Source organism: Heteronotia binoei, chromosome 8 (assembly GCF_032191835.1).
Source record: "Heteronotia binoei isolate CCM8104 ecotype False Entrance Well chromosome 8, APGP_CSIRO_Hbin_v1, whole genome shotgun sequence".
Taxonomy (NCBI): Eukaryota; Metazoa; Chordata; class Lepidosauria; order Squamata; family Gekkonidae; genus Heteronotia; species Heteronotia binoei.
The window spans coordinates 27,918,780-27,931,870 of record NC_083230.1 but is presented as its reverse complement, the minus strand read 5'-3'; the positions used below and the strand labels follow the sequence as shown (position 1 = coordinate 27,931,870).

The 13,091-nt window shown below is 40.9% G+C and overlaps 1 protein-coding gene across 1 annotated transcript in view; it reads left to right on the top strand.

The window, feature by feature from the left end:
• The window catches only part of KCND2 (potassium voltage-gated channel subfamily D member 2), a 465,895-nt gene that overhangs the window by 4,025 nt on the left and 448,779 nt on the right, over window positions 1-13,091 (top strand). The gene's annotated exons all lie outside the window — the stretch shown is intronic.

Genomic DNA, 13,091 nt, shown 5'->3' with positions numbered 1-13,091 from the left:
TCCAGTCTTTCCTAGCTCTTGCAGCCAGGCTCACTTCTGGTATCCCAATCAATCAGAGAGAGAAATGTGTGGAAGACAGTCTGTGGTAGAGTGTTCAGCATCCTATCTGTGTATCCCTCATGCTGTTAAAATGAGTAACTTTATCTGAAAATTAAATCCACTGAATATGAATATTTACCACTACAACTGAAGTCAGATAATCTGGACAATAGCTGTTATAGCTCAGTTTGTGTTTTAGACACATTTAAGTGATTCTATTCATTGCAAGAGGTACCATCTGGATGGTCTTGTCCATGGTACTGAAAAAGATAATTGAGATTTTTGTATGATTTTCTGTTGCTTCAAGCTGGAAATATTTATTTTTATTTATTTATTTACTTTTTATTTATATCCCGCCCATTCCAAATGGACTCAGGGCGGCTACTAGCAGCAGGCACTCTTTTTACATAGACAGAGTGTTCTCCTACTTCAAACTCTTAAAAATCCACAGACAGGCCATATTGTGTGGGGAGAAAAACCAGTTCACATTGACCTTCTCTAGGAAGCTTAGAAAACAGAATTCCTAATCTGTATGTTACAGCCTTTTGTTACAAGCTCACACACTTGTATGAATTATCAATTGTTCTATGAATATTATTACTAGTATTAGTAAGAAGGAAGATAGCTAATACTGACAAAGTATGTTGACATTAACCCTGGGATATGGAGTGTTCCTGACAAAATACCCACAACACTCTACTGTAATGCTAAGTTTACCACATGGTATTCAAAGTATAGTAAAGTAATAAAAAAATAATTTTAGCAGTAATTGCAATGTTTTCAGTGATATTTTCTATGAGAGCTGTGTCAAGAGTAACAACAAATAGAAGCTAGAAACACACACACACATGCAACAGTCATATATATATATATATATATATATATATATATATATATATATATATATATATATATATATATATATATATATATATATATATATATATATATATAATTATTTTCTAAAAATGCTAAACACGCCAATCCTACATGAGAAAAATAACCTGTAATTTGCACAAATGGTTTTTCAAGTCCGTAAAGGAGCATATTTTGTCTGTACAGGAACATATTTTGTTAATTATTAGCAAAGGCAAATGAGTTCTTAAAATTCTGATAGCAGCTGCTGATCATATCATCAGAGATACTGTAAAGCCATAAGAAAGTTGATTATAAGTAAAATATTAACTTTATATATGTTGTAGGTAATAGCTAGTATTCTGTTTTTTCTTGAGACAGCAGAGGTATTAAAAGGCAACCTAAATAATTTGAGAAGTTACTGTGTTGTGTGCGGAGCTATATTTCTCAGTTCTACACGATTGCTGTGCAATTATTATTAGTTTAGTTATTATTATTATTAGTTTATTTATATTCCGCCCATTCCCCCATAGGGGCTCAGAGTGGAGTACATCAAATATACAATAATAAAACAAATAATCAAAACAGCTAAAATCATAATAAAATTAGTTACAGCATTAAGCTCAAAATCTAATCAGCACTTTACATACCATATATTATATTACATAACCCACTGGCCCCCATCAGTAATAAACAGTCCAAATAATGATGAAATCGCAATACTATATTAATAGCATAATTTTTTCGACACCGATGATGGTACAACATGATGGAACAGCAGGGGAGGCCAATGGATCTAACAAATGGATGCCCACTGCCTCATTCAAAAGCCTGGTGGAACAGCTCCATTTTACAGACCCTACCAAAGGCTAACAAGCCATGTAGGGCCTGGATCTCCACAGGGAGCTGATTAAGAACATAAGAGAAGCCATGTTGGATCAGGACAATGGCCCATCCAGTTCAACACTGTGTGTCACAAAGTGGCCAAAAAAACCCAAGTGCCATCAAGAGGTCCACCAGTGGGGCCAGAAACCCTTCCACTGTGCCCCCCCAGAGCAAGAATACAGAGCATCACAGCTCCAAACAGAGAGTTCCAACAATAAGCTGCGGCTAATAGCCTCTGATGGACCTCTGCTCCATATGCATATCCATTCCCCTCTTGAAGCTGACTATGCTTGTAGCTGCCACCACCTCCTGTGGCAGTGAATTAAAGAAGTACTTCCTTTTATCAGTTCTAACCTGACTGCTCAGCAATTTCATTGAATGCCCACAAGTTCTTGTATTGTGAGAAAGGGAGAAAAGTACTTCTTTCTCTACGTTCTCTATCACATGCATAATCTTGTAAACCGCTATCATGTCACCCTGCAGTTGACGTTTCTCCAAGCTAAAGAGCCCCAAACATTTTGACCTTTCTTCATAGCGAAAGTGTCCCAACCCTTTAATTATTCTGGTTGCCCTTTTCTGCACTTTTTCCAATGCAATATCTTTTTTGAGGTGCGGTAACCAGAAATGTATGCAGTACTCCAAATGAGGCAGCACCATTGATTTATACAGGGGCATTATGATACTGGCTGATTTGTTTTCAATTCCCTTCCTAATAATTCCCAGCATGGCGTTGGCCTTTTTTATTCCAATCGCACACTGTCTTAACATTTTCAGTGAGTTATCTACCACGACCTGAAGATCTCTCTCTTGGTCAGTCTCTGCCAGTTCACACCCCATCAACTTGTATTTATAGCTAGGATTTTTGGCCCCAATGTGAATTACTTTACACTTGGCCACACTGAACCACATCTGCCACATTGACGCCCACTCACCCAGCCTCGACAGATTCCTTTGAAGTGCCTCACAATCCTCTCTGGTTTTCACCACCCTGAACAACTTAGTGTCATCTGCAAATTTAGCCACTTCACTGCTTACTTTCAACTCCAAATCATTAATGAACAAGTTAAAGAGCGTGGGGCCCAGTACTGAGCCCTGTGGCACCCCTCTGCTTACCATCCTCCACTGTGAAAATTGCCCATTTATACTCACTCTCTGCTTCCTATTAATTAGCCAGGTTTTGATCCACAAGAGGACTTGTCCTTTTACTCCATGACTCTCGAGCTTACTAAGGAGCCTTTGATGAGGAACTTTATCAAAAGCTTTCTAGATGTCAAAGGTAAACAACATCTATTGGGTCACCTTTGTCCACATGTTTGTTCACCCCCTCAAAGAATTCTAACAGGTTAGTGAAACAAGATCTTTCCTTACAGAACCCATGCTGAGTCTTCCTCAATAACTTTTGTTCATCAGTATGCCTGCTCATTCTCTCTTTAATAATGGTTTCTACCAACTTTCCCGGTATTGAAGTCAGATTGACTGGTCTGTAATTTCCCAGATCTGGTCTGGAATCCTTTTTAAAGATGGGGATGACATTTGCTACCTTCCAGTCCTCAGGAATGGAGGCAGATTTTAATGAAAGATTACATATTTTTGTCAGGAGATCCACAAGTTCACCTTTGAGTTCTTTCAGAACTCTTGGATTTGTGCCATCCGGGCCTGGTGGCATTAGTTTTTAATTTTTCTATCAGTTGTAGGACCTCCTCTCTCATCACCTCAGTCTGGCTCAGGTCCTTCAACACCCCTTTCAAAAATAGTGGTTCTGGAGTGGGCAAACACTTCTCATCTTCCACAGTGAAGACAGAGGCAAAAAAAGCATTCAGCTTCTCAGCCATTTCTCTATCCTCCTTCAGTAATCCTTTTACCCCTTGGTCACCCAAGGGCCCCACTGCCTCCCTGGCTGGTTTCCTGCTTCTAATATATTTGAAGAAATTTTTATTGTTTGTCTTTATGTTTTTTGCAATATGCTCCTCATAGTCCCTTTTTGCCTGCCTGATCACAGTCTTGCATTTGATTTGCCACAGCCTGTGTTCCCTTTTATTAAGACTCACTTGGACTAGCTTTCCACAGCTTAAAGGAATCCTTCTTACCTTTTACAGTTTCCATTACTTTGTTTGTTAACCATGCAGCCTTTTTCTTATACCTATTTGTGCCTTTCCTAACTTGTGGTATATAGTTTATCTGAGCTTCTAGGATTGTAGTTTTAAATAGCCTCCAAGCTTCCCCAAGGGTTTTGACTCTATTTACCTTTCTTTTCAGTTTCCTCTTTACATGCCTCCTCATCTCAGAGCATTTACCCCTTTTTAAGTTAAAAGTGGTTGTGTTGGTCTTTTGGGGCAACTCCCTATTTATACAAATGGTAAAATCAAAAACATTATGGTCACTGCTCCCAAGTGGTGCAATCACTTTTACATCTCTCGACAGGTCTTGGGCATTACTTAGCACCAAATCCAGGATCGCCCCACCCCTGGTAGGTTCTGTGACCATCTGCTCCATAGCACAGTCATTCAGAGTGTCTAGAAACTCAATCTCTTTCTCCCAACTAGAACACATTGACCCAATCAATCAGCGGGTAGTTAAAATCACCTATTATGACAGTTTTTTACGTTTTTAACTGATATCTTTAATTCTTTCATCATATTATAATCGTCTATCTTTTGATCCTGTGGGCGATAACAAACTTCTATAGTTAAGTTTCTTTTTGGGCCCACTATTTTGACCCAAAGCATTTCTAGAAGGGAATCTAATTCTCTGACCTTCTCAATCCTACTGGACTGTATACCCTCTCTGACATACAGAGCCACTCCACCTCCAACCCTTTGCTCCCTATCCTTCTAATATAATTTATATCCAGGAATCACCATGTCCCACTGATTCTCCTCATTTCACCAAGTTTCTGAAATACCCACAATGTCTATGTTTTCCCCCAACTCTAAGCATTCCAACTCCTCAATTTTACGTAGGACACTTCTAGCATTTGTATACAAACATCTATAATTTCCCAGGCAAGTTAAGCTCCTGCTGCCTTGAGACTTTGGCAGACAGTCCATACTGTTTGTCACCATCTCAGTGGACAAGTCTAATCCATTGCCTGGTCGAAAAGTAACAGCTAACCCTTCTTCTCTTTGAGTCCTCCCGAACAATAGACATTTCATCTCCTGTGGGCTTTCCCCCAAGATTTAGTTTAAAAACTGCTCTGCCACCTTTTTGATTTTAAGCGCCAGCAGCCTGGTTCCTTCTGGGGACAAGTGGAGACCATCTCTTTTGTATAGCTCCCACTTGTTCCAAAAAGCATCCCTGTGCTTAACAAACTTAAATCCTTCCTCCCATCACCATCGTCTCATCCACACATTGAGACTTCTAATTTGTGCCTGTCTCTCCAGCCCTGTGCGTGGAACAGGTAGCACTGCTGAGAAGGCTACCTTGGAGATCCTGGCCTTGAGTCTCCTGCCTAGCAGCCTAAATTTTTCCTCCAGGACCTCATGACTGCATTTCCCCACATCGTTGGTGCCAACATGCACCACGACCACTGGCTCCTCCCCAGCACTGTCTATCAGCCTATCTACCACACACATAATGTTCACTACCTTCGCACCAGGCAGGCAAGTCACCACACAGTCAGTATGCGGTTTTGCCACTTAGCTGTCCACTTGCCTAAGGATCGAATCACCAACTACCAAGACCCCCCCCCCCTCTCCCTGCCCAGGGATGGTTCCTTGGTGCAAAAGGATACCTGCTCACCAACTGAAGAAGAGGTCCCTTCTGAGGGCGCATTCCCCTCATCCTCAGCATGGTGCCCTGTTCCCTCTTGACTCCATCAGGTCGGGACCAGGATCAAAAAAGCCCTAGCCCTGGTAGAGACAAGACAGGCATCTCTTGGGCCGGGGACAGTCAAAAGACACTGGGAGGCCAAACGAAGCAACCTTCAGGGCATATATGGGGAGAGACAGTCCCGCAGGTATGTTGGTCCCAGGCTGCAGAAGGCTTTAAAAGTCAAAACTAAGACCTTGCAGTGGATCCAGTACTTTAGAGGCAGCCAGTGCAGACTGCGGAGCGTCAGCCATATGCTCACCCATGTTCTAAAAGCCCTGTCTCTTTACAGTGCTACTAATGTTAAATATTGCTATATTTTAAGCTCCAAGGAAAATTTGGTTTTGCATTATCTCAGACAAGAAGAGGCTTAAGATAGTGACTGGAAGAAAGTCTGATACTTGCTGAAATTACAACCAAAGCAAACTTACACAGCAGTGTTCCCAAATCAAAGATACCTATACACACTGTTATTAGAATTTGCAGCTTTATGTTGCTATAACATAGATCTATCATCTGCTGTCTATATGGCTGGCAGTGCCCGAGATCTCATTAATAAATCCATCATGAAGACTCTGGCTGCTAACATCTGGATGAAATGAGAATATGTATTTGTATATTTAGTTAGTGTTGTAGGTTATGCACAAAGCATCTGCATTTTAAAAATATAAGTAAGCTAGCCTATAAGTTTATCCCATGACTTTTTGCCATGTGGGAGATGTTCCTACAAGAAGAAGGAAAGCACATTTTTTTTCTGTCCCTTACTATCATTTACTATATGACTGATTCATGGTCTTACTTACAATACATGCCACCCACCTAGGAAAGAAAGAGTCTCTGTATCATATCAGAGCCAGTGATATGTCTAATATTAAAGGGACATTAGGGACTGGATGCTGTGAGTAAGCTACCAGTTGGCTGTCAGTGACTTAAACCATAATTACTATTTATGTAGTCTTTGCCCCTTGGTCATTCTTATTGAAAATAATTCTCAGCATCACTTACTTTCTGCCTTTGATTCACTTTTTGTTTCCTATTGTGTATGCTTGCCCAGATTATTGGACTGTGATGGAGATTTATCTTCTGGATTTTGACAGCATGAAGATAAAAAGCTGCCAGTGGGGATTTTGTGAAAGCACTACTGTTGTACAAAATAGTTCAGCTAGTGAATACCTATGCATTCTTAGTGATTCAGTTTAATGAGCAGTAAACCTAAGTGTTTAGGGTAATGGTATTCACTTGGTTGCTCAGGGAAGGCCACATTCACCATTGCTGTAATCCAAAAGAGCTGCAGTTATTTCTACATCTTATGTGGGACCTGCAGCTCAAGGAGGCTTAAGTGTTCCTCCAGTGGTGGCTGGTTTAAGGTGGGAACTACCTGAATGAATGAATGCATTTATTGTAGTCTCTAGTCCAGCCATATACAAATAGTTATAATTTAAAAATTGCCCACTTCCCTGAAACATGAGGCAAGGTGGCACATTGGGAGCAGTGCTCAGAAGAGCCAGCTGCACCTCCCAAGCCACTAAATGAGTCTCGCTGATTTAGGATGAGGTGCTGTAGCAACACAGAGTCCAAATTATGCAGTGTAGCAAATGGGGCTGCAGACATACTCTACGTGACACAATTGCTCAGTGAAATATACTAGCATTACTATAGTGGCAATAACCATAATTATCAGAGTTGAACAAAGCTTCCGCATGGAACAGAATTAGGCTGAAAGTTACATCTTAAAGAGGCAGGACCATGTATGATTCAACTTTGTGGTATTCTAATAGCATTTCAGTGTCAACCAAGACATCAATATTGGCAAAACTGTGTATCTAACATATGGCAGTAATTTTTACTATGGGATCTCTGTTGGTCACTGTATGTCACTTCTTCTGTACTGAAAGGACATTTTCGCTTGCCAAGCATAGGATGGTGCTGTATTAAGGCTCTTATAGGTACATTATAATAGGATCAAAATACTTGTTCTGAATTAAACTGGACTTTCCATGCCCTGATTCCAAAGGCAAAATTACTGAAAGTTGTAGCCGTTCAACAAGGTATGCAAAATGTGTTCGTTTTTCTACAGGTGGGTTTTATGTGGGAGAGCATTCAAATCTGCAGTATTCTTCCCTCTACAGTATGAAAGGATCTGCTTCAAAACTTTACTGTGTCCAGCTATCAAGACATTTTTCATGAATTATAGAATGACTGTAAGAAATTTTCATTCCACATGCATAGTGCTGAAGGAAGGAGGCTCTCCAAGTTAGCATACTATCAAAAAAATCAATAGAAGATAAAGAGACGGCTATTTGTAAACAAAACCCAATAAATGTTGAACAATAAGTAGCCTTTCAACAGTGGCCCATCATACTTTATTATTTAGGACTACACCTTCAATATATTTCTCTCATGAAGGATCAGTTGGTTCTTGAAATACACTTTATACATCTCAGATGGGTAGCCCATATTAATCTGTAGCAACAATATAAAACAGGAGTCCAGTGGTATCTTAAAAACTAACAAATTTATATTGGCATGCGCTTTTATAACAGATTTATACTTCATACATCTCATGAAAAGCTTCTGCTGCAATAAATTTGTTAGTCTTTAAGATGCCACTGGACTTTTGTTCTCTTTTGTAAATTTGACTCTACATACTACTACAGAAGAAGAGAAAAGATCCAGGTTCCATTTCCTATTCTGTAATCATTTTCATTCTAAAAACAAATAGGGAGTTGAAGTGAACTAATAAACTTGATGTAGTGATGATGATGATGATGATTTTTATAGTGTTGTTTTATTGTTTACACAGGGCTTAAAATATAGATGTCCACGTTACAAAGTAACAAGCAAATAAAAAGTATGCTGGTCCTTGCCTGAAAGAGCTTACAATATAAAATTGGACAACAGGCAAAACAAAAAAGGGAGGGGAAAAAAAGAAGAAAAAAAGGGGAGCTGCAAGGTACAAAGAGAGGAATCTGAGTATGCAATTTAGACTTACAGTGCAATCCTAAACTGAATTATAGACCGATTTTGCGCTACGGCTTGTCCAGGTAGAGAACCCTTTTGCTTCTGGGGCTTCTCTCTGTTTTCGCACAAGTTGCTCCAGAGCTGCGAGTTGGCACACCACTATTCCACAGCAAGCGAGATCCTCTGACAAGTGGTGGAAAAGCAGCATGCCAACTCACAGCTCCAGGGCAACTTGTGCGAAAACGGAGAGAAGCCCCGGGGCAAAAGGGCTCTCTACCCGGGAAAAGCCCTAGTGCAAAATCGATCATAGTCTTCTAAATCTGCTGAAGTTAAAGGATGTGGCCTGTGTATTTTGAATGAGGATTAGGGGTTCATTCAATCTCTTTGTAGGAAAAGGTAGGTTAGGAGGAGGGATTTAAAGGAATAGAGAGGGAAGCACCGCATGAGATGTTTAGGAATGGAAACCATTTGTATTGGTAATGATAGAGAATAGGAGTTGTTTAAAGAGCAGGAGAATTTGTGACAGCTCAAGATGATAGAACTGGAGGAGAGAAGGCCAGGAATATAGCAAGATAAAGGAAGCATTCCTAAACAAGTCCACTCAGAAGTAAGCCCCATGTTATTCCCAGGAAAGCATCTTTAGAACTGCAGCCAAACCTATCAGAAGAATAGGATGTGGCAAGGCAGCACAAAGATTTCAAGGCAATGACAAAAAAAAATCAGACACAGAAGTAGGGTTGCCAATCCCCAGGTGGGGGCAGGGGATCCCCCGGTTTGGAGGCCCTCCCCCCGCTTCAGGGTCGTCAGAAAGCGGGGGGAGGGGAGGGAAATGTCTGCTGGGAACTCTATTATTCCCTATGGAGATTTATTCCCATAGAAAATCATGGAGAATTGATCCGTGAATATCTGGGGCTCTGGGGGGGCTGTTTTTTGGGGTAGAGGCACCAAATTTTCAGTATAGCATTTAGAGCCTCTCCCCAAAGTATCTTCCAAGTTTCAAAAAGATTGGACCAGGGGGTCCAATTCTATGAGCCCCAAAAGAAGGTGCCCCTATCCTTCAGTATTTCCTATGGAAGGAAGGAATTGAAAAGGTGTGCCGTCCCTTTAAATGTGATGGCCAGAACTCCCTTTGGAGTTCAATTATGCTTGTCACAGCCTTGATCTTGGCTCCACCCCCAAAGTCTCCTGACTCCACCCCCAAAGTCCCCAGATATTTCTTGAATTGAACTTGGCAACCCTACACAAAGGGACAAGGGAATGATGTGCTCTAATAATATGATATGTCCTAAATTTGGAAATTGTCTACTAGGGGTATGCATAGTGGAGCTCCTGAGCTGAAAATACATACAGAAATTGCTTCTTTTGGGTTGTTGCTTTGGTTCCCAGGGCAGTATTAGGAATCAAGATTCCTCCTTAAATGAAACTCCCTCCCTGAAAATGTCTGCTGTTTCAAGTTCAGGTACTTTCCAAACCAGCAGGAACACACTCATATGCTTGTCACGTTACTCTTTGGTTCTGCTTGTTTCTCAGGCTATGGTATTCTTCCGACCAATTTCATCCTGGTAAGGGTCTGGTGCTTTAGAAGACAAGCTGCAGAGAAAGTATGCACAGGCACAGAAAATGAGCTACTTGGGGGGCTCTGGTAAAACAGAGTTGTTTAATGCATGTGCCTGAGATTTTGAGGATCTGAAAAGTAGAGGGAGGACTGTATTCTATGTGATTTTGGTGGCATTATGTGCTATGACTACTGTGTGGGAGACCCTTGAACTGACTGCACACTGAAAAGAACAGTGCCTTCAATGTGTATTTGCAGAAATGAGTTATTTTGAGGGGCCCAGTACAGCAGACCTGCTTTGCTGCATGTGGCTAAGATTCTGAGGGCCTGAAGAAAAGGAGGAGGACTGTTGTAAGCCAAAATGCCGTCAAAACGAGGTTGGGGAATTGTCAGTGGGCACCTGGCTCAATCAGGATCTTTTACCTGTGTATACAGAATTCCACGTCCAGAAATTAATGCTTAAAAATATTAGGGACTCTAATTAAGTAAAACAATTAAAATTTATTCCAGAAAAATATAGGCTTCCATACAAGATAAAATACTCATATAATCATACATACAGTCCTAAGAAAAATAGAGAGAGATAAAGAGAAACACATGGGTAGACGAACAGGGTAATATTTACTGATCGTAGTCTTCAAGGAAGGCTCCAACGGCGACGAGCGAGGAAATGGGAGAGGGGACCCGAAACTTGGCCTTAGAATCGGGGATGGATCTAGACAGTGGAATTAGGATACTGCTAGAAGCACACCTGTGGGTAGCTAGTCCACAGGTTATAAGGACTATCTTAGGCCCTTAGGGGATGGGAGGTACGAGGAGGAAGGTGGTCAGCTGGTGCATGACCTCACAAAAAGGGGAGGCTTTGCAATGACCATAAGGGCTGGACTACTGCGAGAGCCAATAGAAAGTTCATTGGTGGCACCTAATTGGGTGTCCATACCTGACCAATGAACTGGCTTGAATCCTGGATACCTGAGTGAACTTTCAGGCTGAAATGGACCAGGTTGGGGTGCTCCAAGAGGACAGTCTATAAAAGAATGGGGGAAATCACTGGGGGGAGGTGTGCTTGAGTTTATCACTCTTATCTAACAGGTGACAATATAGGGCCAAATTGTTATCTAAGGTAACACCCGGTTTACACAAAGGAACTTGGCTCTGGCTGAAGATGGTCTTCCTCTTCTTCTCTCTTCTTCTTGGTGCCAGTCTTTGTCTTGAGTTCCGCTGAACAAAGACAGTGGCGGTTGGGCAATTAACCACGCCTGGGGTGTGTCGATTGCCTACAATCACAGGTGACATCTGGCGAGTACGTGAGCCGTTCGCTTAGCTGGAATGGAGTCTGGCCTGGTAGGAAAATAGCTGCGTGTGGTGTTAGCCCTCCACGGTGGATTCCATGGTCAGTGCTTCAAAACTGTTCGCCTGGATAGCTCCTGGTGGCGCAGTCTCCTCCGTTTCACGGCCGAGATGGACGTCATACAGAGCGGCGGAAGGTCCTCTGTTCTCCTGGCAGGCACTCTTGTACCAGTCTTGAGTGCCTTCATAGCGTTGTGCTGCTAGTACTGCATAAGTCCCTTTCGCCCCTGGATAGGTTCACTCACACTCTCTGGCTAGATGTGTGTGAGCTATTTTTCCCGGTGCTCTGGCAACCAAGGTGGTGACTACGATGTTCTGCAAGGGGTTTTTCCTCACACTGTGTTCCATATGATTTTGACGTTGGTAGTGTTATGTTCCATGACTGTTGCATGGACGACCCCTGAACTGACTATGCATTGAAAAGAATGGTGCATCTGCACAGAATATGGTCCCCAAAAATCTAGAACACAAAAACATGGCATAGAGCAACCATTTATGCCCTTACTGAAAGAATGAAGCCTGGATTCATAACTGTAATGAAATATTTTTCATGCACACCCCCTTTGTCCAATGATGAACTGCTCTGTTAACTTCACCAACCTGTACTCGGGATGAGGATTTTTTTATTATTATTGTTACATACAGCTATTGTTCAGTAGCAGGTATTTCATTTTCTTTCTCTTTTGTCAAAAACAGATGAAATCTGGTTTTCTAGCAGCCAACTCATTATGAGTCAAAAATAACAATTCAGCTGGTGCTATGGAGGTCAAAAGGCAAGCACAACAGCAAATATTGTGCTGCAGTACTAGCAGTATCAGCTCTCATGTGTGATAATGACAGGTGGGGCATGGTTTATTGATTATAGACCTATTATTTAAGTGGTTCTCTGTGATACTAGAATGAGACTAAGGCTGCAATCTTAAACATATTTACTAAGGAATAAATCTCAATCAACTTGAGTCTGAATTAAATAGCAAAATATCCTGGAATGTCAAATGAATGCTAACTCATCTCTTGGCCCTCCAAGGAGGATAAAGAGGGGAATCAGGTTTTTGTCCAAATTATAATATTTGTGTTCAAAATGTTGTTATATATCTGTTTGTTTGGAAGGGGTAATTGCACTATTAAGTAAAACTTTTAAAAACCCTCTCTAAATAAAATATTGTCACCACAATATTTTACAAGCACTAGAAAACATACCCAATATGTTTATCATTTATCAATAAAACTTTGTTAGATTTTGTTATTTGCTTTTTTCATCTTGGATTTTGGTCCTTTAGTGATTAACAGTGCCATCCTAAGCTGAGTTACACCATCCCAAGTCTACTGACTTCAATTAAGTTAGAAATGTGTACCTCTATGTAGGATGGTGCTGTAAATCTCTGTAGAGTGACTTTACACCGAACTAAGTAAGAAGGTTTGGCTCTATTGTAAGAATGTAATTACTTAATGTAAAAATAACACAAATGAAACCACTCCCCAACCCTAGTGATACCCTTTTAAATACAGACTTGTCAGGTTTCATTGGCTAAACTGAACGGATTGTTTTAAATTGTACAAAATTATATGAAATGTTTGAAGATTTTGTGATTTTATTTTAGCATTATGTTGTTTTTATTGTTGTTAGCCGCCCTGAGCC